The sequence below is a fragment of the Pteropus medius genome, unplaced genomic scaffold, assembly GCF_902729225.1.
Source record: "Pteropus medius unplaced genomic scaffold, Ma_sr-lr_union100, whole genome shotgun sequence".
Taxonomy (NCBI): domain Eukaryota; kingdom Metazoa; phylum Chordata; class Mammalia; order Chiroptera; family Pteropodidae; genus Pteropus; species Pteropus medius.
In genome coordinates, this window is record NW_024344240.1 from 14,524,667 (window position 1) to 14,540,556 (window position 15,890).

The following is a 15,890-nucleotide window of genomic DNA, read 5'->3' on the forward strand; positions in this document are numbered from 1 at the left end:
GTATACACAAATGACCTTCTTTCTGAGCCACATTACCTGCTTATTCAGAACAGTGACCTTCCCCTGCACAAACGTTAATGTAAATCAATGATGAAGATGTCAGGTCCAGGTTCAGAGTTCAGTGTCATCATTTTCTCTTCTTAATGGAGGAGCTTAAACACTGCAGTTACTAAGCTTCCTGCCAAATTGAAAATCCCTGCTATCCAACACAATGAAGCATGTTTTTATTCCTTTTTAATTTGCTAGAGCCAATGCTTACTTGCTCTCTTAAACATTGAGAAATGAGAAAGATTCTCTCTGTCTCTCTCTTTCTCTCTCTCTCTCTCTCTCTCTCTTCCACTGCACATTAATATATGTTTTAAAACATAAAACACATTCAGGTGATTGGGGTAGGATGAAGAGAAAAAGAGAAGATGGGGATTTCTAATGTTAAGACATGTTAGAATAAAGTAAATGTGTTATGTTGAATTTAATTTATCTTACTGTAATCACTTTTTCCTCATCATTGACTAATGAGTGCTGAGATTTAGGGATGACTTTAGCCTTTATAAGAAAGAATTTTGATCTTCAAACCAAATTAAAAGGTTGCAATGTTTAACTAATAGATGAGGATTATGTTTGTACCCTATCCTCTTATAATGATTATAAAATAGAATCCAATAAATAGTTCTTTGAGCACTTTCTAAATATTTCCAGTCTTTGTAAAAAAGCAAGTATGCTAGTGTAATTCAATAGTCCTAATTTGCATGAAATTAGAGTTTTGTATGCAGAATATTCAAATTTGTATATATTCTGCAAAACTATTTTCAAAAAATGTTTAGCTCCTTAATTATTTGAAATCAAGTATCATACTGTATGTTTAAAATGTTATTTTTCATTTATATTTGAAAGTCAGAAAAACTGGAGTAAGAGCTTTATATAAAAGTTACATGTATAGATACTGGCATATAAAAATTATAACTATCAATAAAGCACAAATTTTCTTAAATATTTCCTCCGAATGTCATTATCTCCATCAAATTTATTATTATGTTTATTCCTCACTCTAAAAAGCTATTATTTGTGCTATAATAAATTTTCTTTCATCTTTATTAACTTCTATAATTTTTAAAATACCATCTATTTTCTATTTTGCAATTTTGAAAGTAATATATCATTATTGTAAATAGTTTTAAAAATTTGGAAAGGAACATATGTGAAAGACAGCAGCATTTGTGGTCAAGATAGGGGAATAAATAAATGCTATGCTTGCTTCCTCTCAAGACCACATCAAAATTACAATTAAACTAAAGAACATCTATCATTGAGAATTGCCTAAAGTCTAGCTGAACAGAAGTCCTACAACTAAGGACATACAGAAGGAGCTACATGGAGACTGGCGGAGAAGCAGAGGACATAAACAGGCTGGTCCCACATTCACAGATGGCGGTTAAAAATAGGGAGGGATATCTCGGCTGCTAAGTTTCCCCTGGAGGAGCAAGGGGTTCCAGCCTCACATCTGGCTCCCTAACCCAGGGTCCCAGTGTCAGGAAGAGAAGTCTCCACAAATGCCATATGACTTCACCTACATGAAGAATCTAAAGAACAAAATAAACAAATAAAACAGAAACAATGTCATAAATACAGAGAACATTTTGATAATTGCTAGATGGGAGGGGTCTTGGGGAGATAGGAGAAAAAGAGGAAGAGATTAAGAAGTACAAATTGGTAGTTACAAAATAGTTATGGAGATGTAAAATATAGCATAAAGAATATAGTCAATAATATTGTAATAAATATGTACAGTGTCAAATGGGTACTAGACTTGTAAGTTATATAAATGTCTAATCCCTAGGATGTACACCTGAAACTAATATCATATTGTATGACACTGTAATTAAAAATTATAATATTTAAAAAAATAATTAAAAGAAGAAGGTTTATAAAAAACTATATGATTTATGCTAATCGCCCACTTATTAAGTCTGGAAATTTGGTACCTTCTAGGCAGAAGACACTTATGTGACCAACCCCAATAAAAAACTCCGACACTGAATCTCTAATTAATTTCTCTGGTAAACAACACTTATTGTATGTGGTCACACTCGTTAGAGACAGTAACTATGGGAAAGGACTCTTGAAATCCTGTATTTGATTTCCTCTGGATTTCATCCTATACATCTTTCTTTTTTGCTGATTTTGCTTTGTATCCTTTCACTATCATAAATCTTAATCATGAGTACAACCACATGCTGAGTTCTCTCCATCCTTCTAAGGAACTATCTTGGGGAACTCAACACATTCTCCCTTGCATTTGGGACCATGCAACTAGCACTGGCTATTATGTTGGTGGATGTGATATGTGTCATTCTGGGCTGTAGCATTAAAACGTTGGTGTGAGACACTCCATTGTTTCTTTCCCTTTGAGATGGCAAATAACAATGTTCCAGAGAGTGAAGATTTTATAAAGCTGAGACTGAGAATGAAGATGACATAGAGCAAAGCACCCCGCTGACCCAAGATGAAATTAGCACTGTAAGAAATGAACATTTGAATGTTTTTAGCCACTGAAATTTGAGTTTTATGCTATTGCAGCACAAACAGAACAATCTTGACTGATACAAATACTAAGTAGATATTTATTATGCTGAAAATAAGGTTATGTAGCATGAAGGGTATTTATATCACAGATTAATAATAATAATCACTTGTCATGCATGGAAAATTGTACTGTCACTCAAAATTTTAATGGCCATAGTTTATTTTATTAAACAAATTGCCCTCTACTTCATGTTTTGTCATTTTGTTACCAATAATATTACACTCTGAACTAGTTATTACAAAGAATCTACATAGATCAAAATATGCTATAATTTATGAGAAAATAGTCTTATGAAGTTTTCTAAGAGTTGATCATATATGTAATATTCATCAAGAGAAAGCCTTCAAAATCAACAGTAAGTAGATATTAAGCCACTTAATAAAATAATAACTTGATTCAAATAGCATGAAAGAATGATTTTTCTCACCACTTATTAATATTGAACTATGTGTTGGTTATATACTAGAGGGCATGGGTCATTAGCTGAGCTTAGTCTCAAAAGTGTCAGCACAAAACTGAAGTTAGATGTAGCTGGATGTGATAACATATTATCTATTCATAGTAACAAACAAGTCCAAGAAACTGTATCCTTAAAGAAATATTTAACTGTCTCCAAAATATGCTTTATTTCAGAGAAAATATATAGGTACAAGAACAGATCTTGGGGGTTGGTTTTCAATTGGAGTATGAATATCTCTGCCTTTAAAATAGTTCACAAACCAAAAGGAAAAACTGGATATTTCAATCATTTCTATTTTCTAACGTGATTTTTTTTTTTTTTTTTTTCACCTAAAAACTCAGGCAATTAATTTTCCAGCAGAATCTTAGAAAAGTTGAAGCCTAAATATTGCTACAGAGGTTCCTAATGTTACAAGGAATCTTTATAAGGCTAAATGTTTTTATCACTAATTTACATCTTGTTTAAAAATTTAATAAATAAAAACTTCCTATATAAATATTTTTATTTTTTTATATAAATACTGGTGCATTTATGTCATTGCTAAAGGCAGCATTTCCTAATTTTTATCTATGGGATAGGACATTTTCTGACTCATTGGGAAAATTTAGTGAATGTAAAGAAATTTGCATTCTATAGTTTTATAACTATATTTCATTTAAAATTAATGTAAATGAATCACAATACCTTTATTTTATTTTATATCCCAGCTAAATTATGGTTCTGTTTATGCTATAGTTACAGAGAAATATATTTAATTAACTTAGTAAATAATATTTTAAAATAAATTTTAGAGTAGTTTTATGTCTACAGAAAAGTTGTAAAAATCCTTTTGGTCTTTTGACTAAGATCTCATGCAGAAAAGTTGTAAAGATAGAACAGAGAACATCTGTATACCCACACTGCTTCTCCTATTAGTAACATCTTACATTAGCATGCTACATTTGTTATAATTAATGAACTGATATTTATACTGATTAACCGATTAACTATAATCCATACTATATTCAGATTTCTTTAGTGTTTATGTAATGTTCTTTTCATGCCCAGATCTTGCACAAGATATCATATTTATTCATATGTCTTCTTAGGGTCTTTATTGTGAAAGTATTTCAGAATTTGTGTTAATAACCTTAACAATTTTGGGTACTCCTCATCCGTAGAATGTTCTTGAATTGGAATTTATTTTTCAAAAAGCGTAATTAAGTGGGATTATAGTTTCTGTTTTTTCTTTTGTTTGTTTTTGGAAGGGAGGGGAAACAATACAGAGGTAAAGTACCATTTTCATATCTTCATATAAGGGCTTGTACTGTCAACAACACAACTTACCACTGTGTTCACAGTTGACGGATGTAGTGTTTGCCGGGTTTCTCCACTGCAAAATTACTCTTTTTTTCCCCATACTATACTCTTTAGAATAAAGTCACTGTATGCATCCCACACTTGAGTGGGAGTTATGTTCCACCTTATTGAGGCCAGAGTAGCTACATAAATTATTATGTTTATCAACATCATAATACATTGAAAAAGAATTTCCCATCATTAAATACTCATTTTGACAACTAAAATGATTCTTCTAAGTTAATTTTAAAGAAAATAGTTTGTTAATAACTATACACATTCCCATGGTTGGCAATATTTTTTCTAGACACTGAAATCAAACCCCAAATTGACTACACCAGGTGTTACTGAACATGTGTGCATAAAAATTATTAGGTCTGCTGTGGTCTCATTAACATGATAGAGGATTTTGGTGCATCATACTTTGAGAAACAACACATTAAATTCCTCAAATATCCAAGTATGTTTTCATTGTCTTAGAGATATTTAATTCTAATTTGCAAATTTATAAATTAAATATCTAATTCTCACAGGTAAAATGGTACGGTATAAATTAAAATATAGGTTTCTTGACCCTTTAGGTAGTGATTTCTTTAGTCCGGTATATCAATTATTTTTCTTGTCTTGTTTATTGTGAACGTTATCATCGAATATGATATATTTACAGTCTGTTAATCTGATACAAATCCTTACTTTTACCACTCTTCCCTCATCTCAAGTAGATAATACTTCTTCAACATTTTACAGATAAAGTTGAAAAATTTATATCTTTCTCTATTTCTTCCTCTTTTTCTCTCTCTGACTTTTTACCTTAAATAATCTCAAAGAATTGCCATAATTATGCATTTCTTTCATAAAATTATTCTCTGTAAAATTTCTTTCTTCATCCCCGTCTACCTTAGGAATACAAGTATTCTTTGTATTTTCAAAATAAACTTCATAATTACTTAATAAAATTTAACTTAAATATAAAATTATAGAAAAATATTATGAATAAATATTGACTAAACCTTGGATAGAATGCAAATATGAAAAATATACAGTTCTTTATTTGAAAATATTAAAATTAGGTCATCTCAGATTATTTATTAATATTTATTATTGTGCCAACTCCCAGCTCCCATTTACAGTGGTGTCCTCTACTTCTTCAGTCCCATTTTTGGTGTTAATCCCTCAACGGTGCTAACCCTGACATGTTTCTACAACTTCTTCTATTTCTCCTTTATTAAACTTACAACGATAAAAACAATAAACAAAATGAAAGGCAACCTATGAAATAGTAGAAAATATTTCCAAATCATATACTGGATAAGGGGTTAATATTCAAAATATATAAAGAACACATAGATTTAATAGCAAAAAATAAAATTAATTAACAATTAAGCATAATACCTGAATAAAGATTTTTCCTAAGAAGACATACAAATGGCCACCAGATACATGCAAATGTGCTCAGCATCACTAATCATTAGGGAAATGCTTATCGAAACCACAATGAGAATGGCTATTATCAAAAAATCAAGAGTTAAGTGGTGCCAAGAATGTGAAGGAAAAAAAAAATACTTATGTACTGTTGGTAGGAATATAAATTGGTACAGCCACTATGGAAAACAATACTAAAGTTTTTCAAAAAATTAATAATAGAATATATGATCCATCAATCCCATTTTTGGGTATAGACCCAAAGGAAATGAAAATGAGATCTCAAAGAGATTTCTTCATTCTCATGTTCATTGATAATATTCATAAGCCAAGATACAGAAACATCTAGGTGTCTAACAGACAAATTGTTGAATGGAAAGATGTGGTATATACATGCAGTAAAATATTATTTGCTACAAGAAAAAAGGAAATCCTGCCATTTGCACTCCTTGGATCTGTGTGTCTCATAAGTTGAAGACAGAATGTGGTGCAAGTGATTGTGGGTCAGTTTTGAGCTTGTACATCAAGAAAGCTTACAAGTGTTACTTGGAACTTTGTGGCATCTATGAGAATAAGCCCAGGCTAGTCAGCTGGAGGATGACAGACTATGTCATCCTCCATGTAGAGAGGCTCTAGTAATACCAATTGCAAAAGGCAACCCCATCCAATCATTCATCAATCTCTTCTTTCAAGAAGAAAAAGAAGTTCCACTTAAGCCGAGTCCAAATTGCCCAATGGCAATTGAAGATTCATTAAATTTTAGAGTAGTTCGTTACATAGAAGATAACTGATAATGTAGCTAACATTAAAAATACACCATTCTCAAAGAAGTTTAGAAATTTGCCAAGATGAATTATAACTGGAAAGTTTACTATAGTTGAACAGGTCATATCACATTGAGCTCAATTACATTTGGATAATTGTGACACTCAAGCCATTGCTAGTTTAATGCAGAGCAAAAAGACTGTAAAAAAAAAATCAGTAAGATTTAGTTGCTCTATGATGTTGAGAGAAAAGTAAAGAAAAAACTGAGGTTTTTAAGCTTGAGATGGGAAGGCTGGTATATTATGGATGCATCTGATAGAAGTTCTAAGAGTTAGACTGAGTGTAGGTGGGTCAAGTTAATTTTGTTTCTGAACCTACAAATGTTTTCTCATGTGTGATACAAAATACTGAATTTGTAACCAAACATTTACATAAGATTTGGGGAATTTAATCTAAGTTACTTTAAGGAAAAATCATAAACACATGAATGCATATATGTGAGAATGTGTGTACATGCATGTATACATATACATTATCTACATATAGATTAGTCCATAAGAAAATAAATAATTTCTTAAATATTATAACAAAATTTCACAAAATGTTTTTCATGGGCCAATTATATGTTCTAATATTTATACTTAGAAATAATTTTTATTGATAGAACGCAATTAATTCTATGTACTCTGTACTCACATGTGGATAAGAATAGCTGTTATCTAAGAGATAGCAGCTACATGTTAATACAATAACTACTAAAAGATCATCTGGTTTTCATATGCAGTCTTTAAGTATTTGTTAATCTATCTCAATATTTTCACTATCCATATTTTAGGCATTCACTTCTCTGGTAGGCATTATCCTCTACATATTTCAAATGCTGGAATGATCACATTGGCAAGGTGTCTTCCCACCAAGATGTTTTTTACGGATCATCGAATGGTGAAAGTTTTAGCTATTTGGGCCACCTCCTTGGGCAGAGATTACCCGTGTTTAGCATATACTTTGTAAGTGGATAACTGGATCATAAATCAAGGATTCTTAAAATCTCCTTCTCTAAACATTCTCAGTACCAGCTGTGTCATTTTGGGTTATCTGCAAGCTGACACCAAGATGGGAATAAATATACTAGACATTTTTGAATGAAAATGCCTATAAAGAAGAAACTAGGAGGAAATGAGTAGAATGGAGAGCCTTCAGACAATACATAAATATGATACTTTTGAAAGGAAAGAGGTTAAGGAAAGATTGTATAGGAAGCGATTCAGCCTACAGATTTTATAAAGTTTTATAAAAGTTCTAAGAATTTCTCAGCCAGAACAATGTAGAGTTCTTATGCAAATCTTTCTCCTTTCAGGAATCCCAACCTGGTAGTAGGGGCTAGTACTACAGAGTCTGCTGGGCTCCATCATTGGCTGGGAGGAGCCCAAAGGGAAATGTAACTGTGGTAGGAACTTGACGGTAATCCACAGGGACCTGTAATTGTCAGCTAGAACCGCCACGATATTTCATACTACAGTTTTTTCTTGAGGTAGTGCACTGAGCAGTGAACTTACCACAACCTTCTCAATTCACTTGGTATAGTCTATTTTTATTTTAAGAATCAGCTCCTGTAACTTCCTGAAAGGTCATCTCTAACACCTTTCACAAACTACATCATCTAGAATAGGAATCTCTCTCCTCTATTCATTCTACATATGATCTTTTCCTAACATTTTATTTTGTTTTAAAATAATCTCTTTACTTATTTGTTTCATATAACTGAACACTTTGAAATAACTTTGAAGTTATTTCCTCTTTCTCTTACATTCCACAGAATCAGGCAAACTGGCACAAAGCGTATTACTGAAGGAAGAAATGTGGATTAAAAAAACCATGGTGCATTTTACTTCCAGTATGTAATCACTTTGAATATGCTTAAACCTGAAGATAGGTGATAATCCTATTGTCATTATTATGGCTGCTTATGTTTGAAAGGAGCCCTGGTCTTGGAGCCAGATGATGAATCTAGATTAGACATTTACTGATAAGATGTAAAGTGGAACTCAAGGCATAAAAATTTCCTCAAATAGAGATTTTAATATGCATTTTAATTCACTGCTGAATATAAATGAGATACTTTTTGTTGTAGATTCTAGACCAAAGTAATACAGAAAACCTTTAGCTGTAACTACTTAGAAATGTTTGAATATATGGTGATAATGTTAAAAAGAAGACAATAGGCTTAAAATGGAGTTGTTTAGGCTAAGACCCATGTCACCAAAACAAGACTTAAATTTTTGTTCTCTCAGAAATGGAATCTTAAACCAGTCAATCAGGAATCAGCAGAATTAGCACTAGTTAGCTAATCTGTCTGATAGACCCTGTCATTCTCTTAAGTGACTTTGCTATAACCAACTCACTCTTTTGCCTGGCTTAACCTCCTTGTTCTCATTACCTTCTTCCTATAAAAGTCTTTCATTTTATACAGCTCCTCGGAGCACCCTTCTATCTGCTTGACTGGATGCTGCCCGATTCAAATTGATTTTTGATCAACTCAAGTCTTAAAATTTTTAATATGTCTCAGTTTTTTAACCATCTGTGTCAAAGAAAGAAACTAAGAAGACTCCAACTGCCCCCAGGAGCAACGAGCAGCCAGATGTAGGTACCTGTTGAGCCTTTCGAGCTGTTTTCTTGCTGCCTCAGAAATTTACCACCTTCTGACCTTAGCTCCGCAGCACTTGCCTTATGGGCTTCTAGACTTTATTCGAGCTTTTCTTTTTCTGGACTGGGTCTGCAAACCAGCTAGAGTCAAAATGAGTTTAACTTAAAAACCAGACTTCATCCAGGTTCAAACTAAGTCTGATTTCAAAAGTATATTGCTTCTGGGGTCAGACTGGGTTTGACCTTAGCTGCACTGGGTCCAGTGTGAGGTGTCAGATGAATAAAATTTTTAAGTTTTAAGGTTGAACTAGTAGATTCATTTTACCAAAGATAATCTTGAACTACAATGGCCACAATGGAGAACTTTTAACCTGGATAAGCTTATCCATTTATGAGGTGCCCTAAAGAAAAAGAAAAAAGGTCTCAGTCAAATTATCTCAGTACTTATGATAAAGTACAGGGAAAATTATTTTTTCTCTTCTAAAATTTCTGGTGACTAGGTGGAGATCCACTGGGCTCACTCCAGAGCCTGCAGACTGGATCCTGGGAAAACTGGCAGAGGTCGACAAAGTGTGAGAATTGTCAAAGTCAGTTGTCTCAGGCTTCTCTCACTTGTGCCTTGTCTAGAGAGGAATGTAAACTTTTACACTGTCCCTTCTTTTCAGATTGGGAGACAAAAAACTTTTGTAAGAATTAAGTCTTTAAACTGTGCCCTGTGAATTTGCTTTTGGGTACCCATTGGTCATTTATCCTTTCTCTCTCAGGGCAGGTATTACCTTCGTGTTTGTCTCATTTTGTGTTCTGAGAACTTTACTTGGCCTTCTGCCTGGCTGGGGCATGCAAATTCTTGTGTGTGAAGTCAGTTCAACAGTCAGGTTGAGGCCCCAAAAGTATGACCAAACAGAAATGTGGGTTGTATTCCATTTGCAGCTAGGGTTCTACTGACTGTCGCTAGCTCTCAGGGAAATTCTCTTAGTGTTTCTTTCTTTTTTTCTTTTTTCAATTATATTTGGGAGAGGCTGTGGATTTCGGGAGGGTAGTGTCTTTTGTACCCTCTTTGGGGATGCTTTCTGTTTCCATGAGGTTGTTCAATACTACCAGGAATATTTACTGTTTGTCCCAATCAAAACATGACAAGTTATTCAACAGATATTCTTAAAATTTTAATATGTCTCAAATTATCTTTTAACAACAGATAGATGAGAGAGAAATAGGGGAAGAGAGAGGTGCAGAGGGAGAAAGAACAAGAGAGAAAAGGAAAGGGAGAGGAAGAAAGGGGAAGGGGGAGAAATTGGGGAGTGAGAGGGGGCTAGAGAGAGAAAGAAATAGGGAGAGAGATTATATATGTACATATATATACTCTTCATAAAGAAATATAAATCTGAGATTACTTAATGGAATTAAAGTAGAAGGTATAATAAATATATTGCCATTAGACAATGGGATAGTGGCAGTTCGTGGCATGTAGCTTTAGTTATAAAACAAATTATCTTATCACCTTTAATTTAGCACTTTAGGAGACAAACTGGCTTTTGCTTTGGAATATTATGAGGACATAATGATTACAAGAACAATTTTGATAGCCCAGTCTTATCGTACCAGAGAATGTACAGAAAGAAAATAACAGACTCAAGATTTGAAATACACAATCAAAGACTAGAGAATTTCTTTACTAACTAGGTATGATATCTTATCTATTGTAACCTTAGGACCAATGATCTGAAAACCAGACACAAGTTCGATTTTGTGGTTTGCAAAATTACAACATATGTTTAATTAAAAAATTCTTAATCTCTTATTTAAAAAAATCAGAACCTTTTCTAGAGAAAGTAGGAGACTGAAAATTGGAATGAGAGGATTTGAGAAGATTATAATGATTTTAAATATCTTGAACTTTCAAAGAACACTGAGTTGCCTTGTTAATAAAAGCAAACTTTCCTTCTCTATTTGAAGAAGTTAGCTTCTCCATACTTGAATAATCAACAAAGACTTAACTTGTGACAGACAATTAGTTAACTTAGAGAAGGATGGTAAAACCTGGGGATTACATATGAGAATGTATTCTAAGAGTATTACAGCAGGGAAGAAATATCACAACTTTAGATCAAGATGAATTTATGATAGTGGCTTAGATTAAATGAAGATATAAGGCAATAATATAAAATGATTTGTTCGAACTCTTAGAAAGCTAGAAATTTGAGTGTTTGTCATGTGTGACAGGTTCAGCTATACCCTAATAATGTAAATTTGGGTACTCATAAAACATGTCCTTTATCACTGATGTGTTAAACAATACATCAGTGAGAAGAGCTCCAGCATGTATAGAAAATTCCATAGTGGCTGTATTATGAAAGCTAAGGATTATAGTGCTAAATGCCAGCATTTGAGTTTTCTGGAATTTGGGGAAAGATGATGAGACCCTGGAGTTGCAGATTTCAAATAAAACACTTATAAACCAGAGACAAAGTAGACAAATTACAATCATAGACAGCAGAGCAAATAGTGATATTCAATGATATATATTGACACTATTGGCAATGAACTGTCTAGAAAAGTACTGTTTAATCTGTATATTAAAAATAATCTGGTAAAAGATCCAACATAAATTACCACATTGGAAAATCAATGTCCCACACATAATTTCCAGACTCGAGCCAGTTTATACATGCAGACTCCTTCAAATGATAATAAAAACTGCATTCTCTTTAGGAAGGGAACTTCCCCACTGCAACAAAATGTGCTTTAACTATTCCTCCTCAACTTTCTTAAATGACGACTGTGCAGTGGGAGCATCGAAGACAAAACATGAATATCTGGTCATAGCTTATATGCATTTATAATATTTCCTGGGTACACTAAACACTATGGTGATCTACTATCAGAGAGGAAAATTAAGAAGGTCACATGAGTCATAGAGTTTTGAGCTGAATTCATTTTACAACAGGTCTGGATAGCCTACAAACATACCCTTTGCTTTCCTACAGTTTCTCAATACACAGTTGAAAACAGTCTTACTCAGCACCTGACTGAATAGGCAGCTGGTTCTCAGACATATAGAATAAGGACAACGTTGTTAAAAAGAACCAAGTGGAAACCACTGGATCCACCGCTGCATAGCAAAATAGCAAACTAAAGCAAATATTGCATTTCTGGGTATTGAGAATAATACCACCATGGTATAATTAAAAAATGTTAATCATAAAAATAGATTTAAAACTGTGAGAGAACAAGGGCAGATTACATACAAAGCAAGGACAATTAGATCTCCATGGATTTCCCATTAGCCAAAGCCAAAAAATAATGTAATAATACTTTAAAAGTATTAAATGAAAACAAATGTCTCTCTAGAATTAGATATGCAGCAAAACATTAAAAAATAAAAGTAAAATATGTGTTCTAAGCCAAGAAAAAAAAAAGTGAATGTGTTTATTACCAAAATGCTTTAACAATAGACACTTATAAAACAATGGCATTCAGGCAGAAAAAACACAGATCGGAAAAAGAAAAGAATAGATGCAGAAGGGAATGGTAAGCAAATAACTTGATGGAGGCAACTTTACATTTTCTTAAGACTGCAAACTGGGACTATTTCTCTTAGAATGCTAAAAGCTATTATAATGTGAACAACTGATGTGGCATGGGTATATAAATATAAATAAGAGCCATTCCCTCTTATCTAATACGATATGCACCATTAAGGAATCTGTTCTGGTTTCATTCCCCACAGTTTCATCCTCTATACATTTCTCTAGTTACCATTGAATCTAGCAGTTTTCACACCTACCTGCTGCCACTGAACGATTCGGGTTTCATGTAACTTTCTTTCCTCAAATGACTACAAAAACACTCTTCTGATTATTACAGGTATAAGTAGCACTTGAAAATTTTACTTTTACTAGTTACCTGTTATGCAACTTTCACCTAACTGATAAAAAAAAAAGTAAGGAAATATAAGGAAAGTACTCAATTGTAACATATTGCATTAAAAGTTAACAAGTTTTTTTAATATTGCAAACAAAAGATAATATATAATTCTGTAAGATGCTTTCACATTAAGCAACTTTATTTACATGTATTTTTTTTTCAAAATTAACATTTTATTAAATCAAGTTAAAAAAATCTTCACTGTATAAAAGTCAACAAGGGTTTTAACAAAACCAAAATATACCTTTTTATACAATATATGTATTTATTAGCAACAAACTACTTCTGAGATTTTTTTTATATTTTTAGTTATTTATTTTAAAGAAAGCATAAAGTCTATTAGTATAGAATGTCAACTAGTCCATCTTTTATTCTGTGATTTGGGCTTTCTAGTACAAGTTATTTTATGATCCTCATTAATGAATGCTAAGAACAAACCCAGTTTGACTAAAAAAGTAGTGAAACAGAGTCCCTGGTAGAATGTATCTCATACTTCATAGTCATACGTTAACTTTGAGAACAAATGAGCACCATACAAACAGTAACCGAGTGTGTATACACTCAATTTTTAAGGGGTAATAGCAGCTAACTAGAGCACTTAATATTTGACTGTAACTTAAAAAATTTGATGATATATGAAATTTTAATCAAGTCAGAAAAACACTTTAATACCATATTGCTTATCAATTTTTAAAATCTTAATAGAAATTCTGTATATAACTTGACAAACTGCATCTGTGTGTATATACATATATAAAAATGTATGTTTATGTACATACACCTTTAGCTTTGACTAAATTTCTCAATTGAGATGAAGCCAAACTTCTCATTTAAATATCTATGTAGTATAACCAATTGAATTAGTTTCTAATAAAAAAGTTTCATCTTAGCTATTCAGAGATACTGGCTATTGAAACTTTTGAGGCCAACAAGCTATAATTCAGCTTAATATAATTTAGTCTTACAAATTAGTCAGCCAAACAAACAAGATTTAAAATTACCAACTGCCCACAAAGGAACTACATTTTTTCTCTTGATATTTCCTTTTAATAGTAAAAATTAAATAAGTAAATAAATAAAATATCTTTACATTGAGTTTTCATTTTTTAAACAGTTAAAAAAAATTAAAGAAATCTCACCAGTCTTCAAAAATACTAAATATTATATAACTACTATGTTCTTATAGTTGAATTTTTCAGCTAGAATCCATTTTTAAAAATTTCCTTTGAATTGCTTCATTTAGCACTTCAAGTCTCCATTCTGAAACTCTGCTAACTGGCTCAGACTTGTCAGGTTTATTATATCAATCACATCTTTCAGAATTTGCTACTGTGTATTACTTTGTGCAGTATCATCAATGGGAGAAAGTATGTTGAATTTCAAAAGCAACATAAAGATAAAATTTAAGAATATGTAATATAAAAATGATGAAGTACAACAGGGATTCTCTTTCACCATTACATTAATAAAATATAATCCTTTTACTGCTTTTAAAGATATTGTCCTAACTTTGATTTTTTTAACTTATCAAGAGGATGAAATTTTTACATGGCCCACTTTTACTTTTCATCTAAAAACTAAAACAATAGACTGAACTACTTTTATTTCTACACACATCAAGTTATCAAAACAGTGACTTTATGTAGTTTTCTCCTTAAAGATGACACTTGCAGGTGCAAGCATGCAGAGATGACTACAGCCTACGGATGTTTACTTGAAAAGATTCTTCAACAGCAGTTTGTTTGATACTGGGTTTTCTCATCTAGCTGATGGTTCACAAATTCCCGATAACCAAACCAATATCTTTGATTTATATTATTAACAAATTTCTAATAATCTGGCTACAATCTCCCCAAGGAAGAGACACACAAATAGGACAGGTCACAGGAACTATTGAAAATAGGTAATTACTGTTACGGTGATCCAGTAAATGCTGTCTGGTTAAATTTGATTCTTGACACAAAGGACACTTAAAGGTAGAATGCATTCTATGCAAGAAGAACTTGCATTTTCCTGATAATTTTCTATTATCAGTTGTGGACAGTCCACTACCGTTATGGTTTCCTACTGAATCTTGAGAGATCTGAAAGTTTGGAATGATAGTGGAAACACCATATTCATCTTGGTCTTTCTTACAAGATTTGTAACGGTGTCACATGCCATAGAATTTCATCTGTTTTGCACAGCATCTGCAATTCCCAGAAAACATCCTTATGATGTTTTCAAGGTCTAAGGCCCATGCAAGACATGCCTTCTCTCTTCTAGTCACATTTCCACAACAGAGACGACAATGTATTATGCTTTTTCTCATTGCTGTCAGGAAGCATTTTCCACAGAAAACATGCTGACACTCCAGAGTCTACAGGGGCATTTTGAGCATCTCCTGACAGGGCAGTAGTAGAAATCATCTGTGTAGGAAGTGGCCTTGGGAGAAGCCATGGCAGGTTGGGGAATCAAGACAGCAGGCATCCACAGCATGCATTTTAAATTAACCTTATTTATTTATGTTCTCCTATGTCTTATTCTCTTTGTAGGCTATTCATTTTTCATCATCCTTTCTAATTTTATTTGCCAAAATTTTCTATTTAAAAAAATCACAACTCAGTATTATTTAGGCTAGAATTGGTATTCAGAAGAGGGAAAATACGCACATAGATCCTAGAGCAATATGGAGTATAGCAACATTGGATGAAATACCATCTGATTGACAACATACTTAGGGTTAAGAAAAATGACAAAATAGAGATGACAAAAGGA

At 32.5% G+C, this 15,890-nt stretch overlaps 1 pseudogene; it reads right to left on the bottom strand.

Moving 5' to 3' along the window:
- The window catches only part of LOC120607408 (E3 ubiquitin-protein ligase RNF138-like), a 66,842-nt pseudogene extending 51,270 nt beyond the window's left edge, over positions 1 to 15,572 (bottom strand).
- Between the last annotated feature and the right edge of the window lie 318 nt (positions 15,573 to 15,890).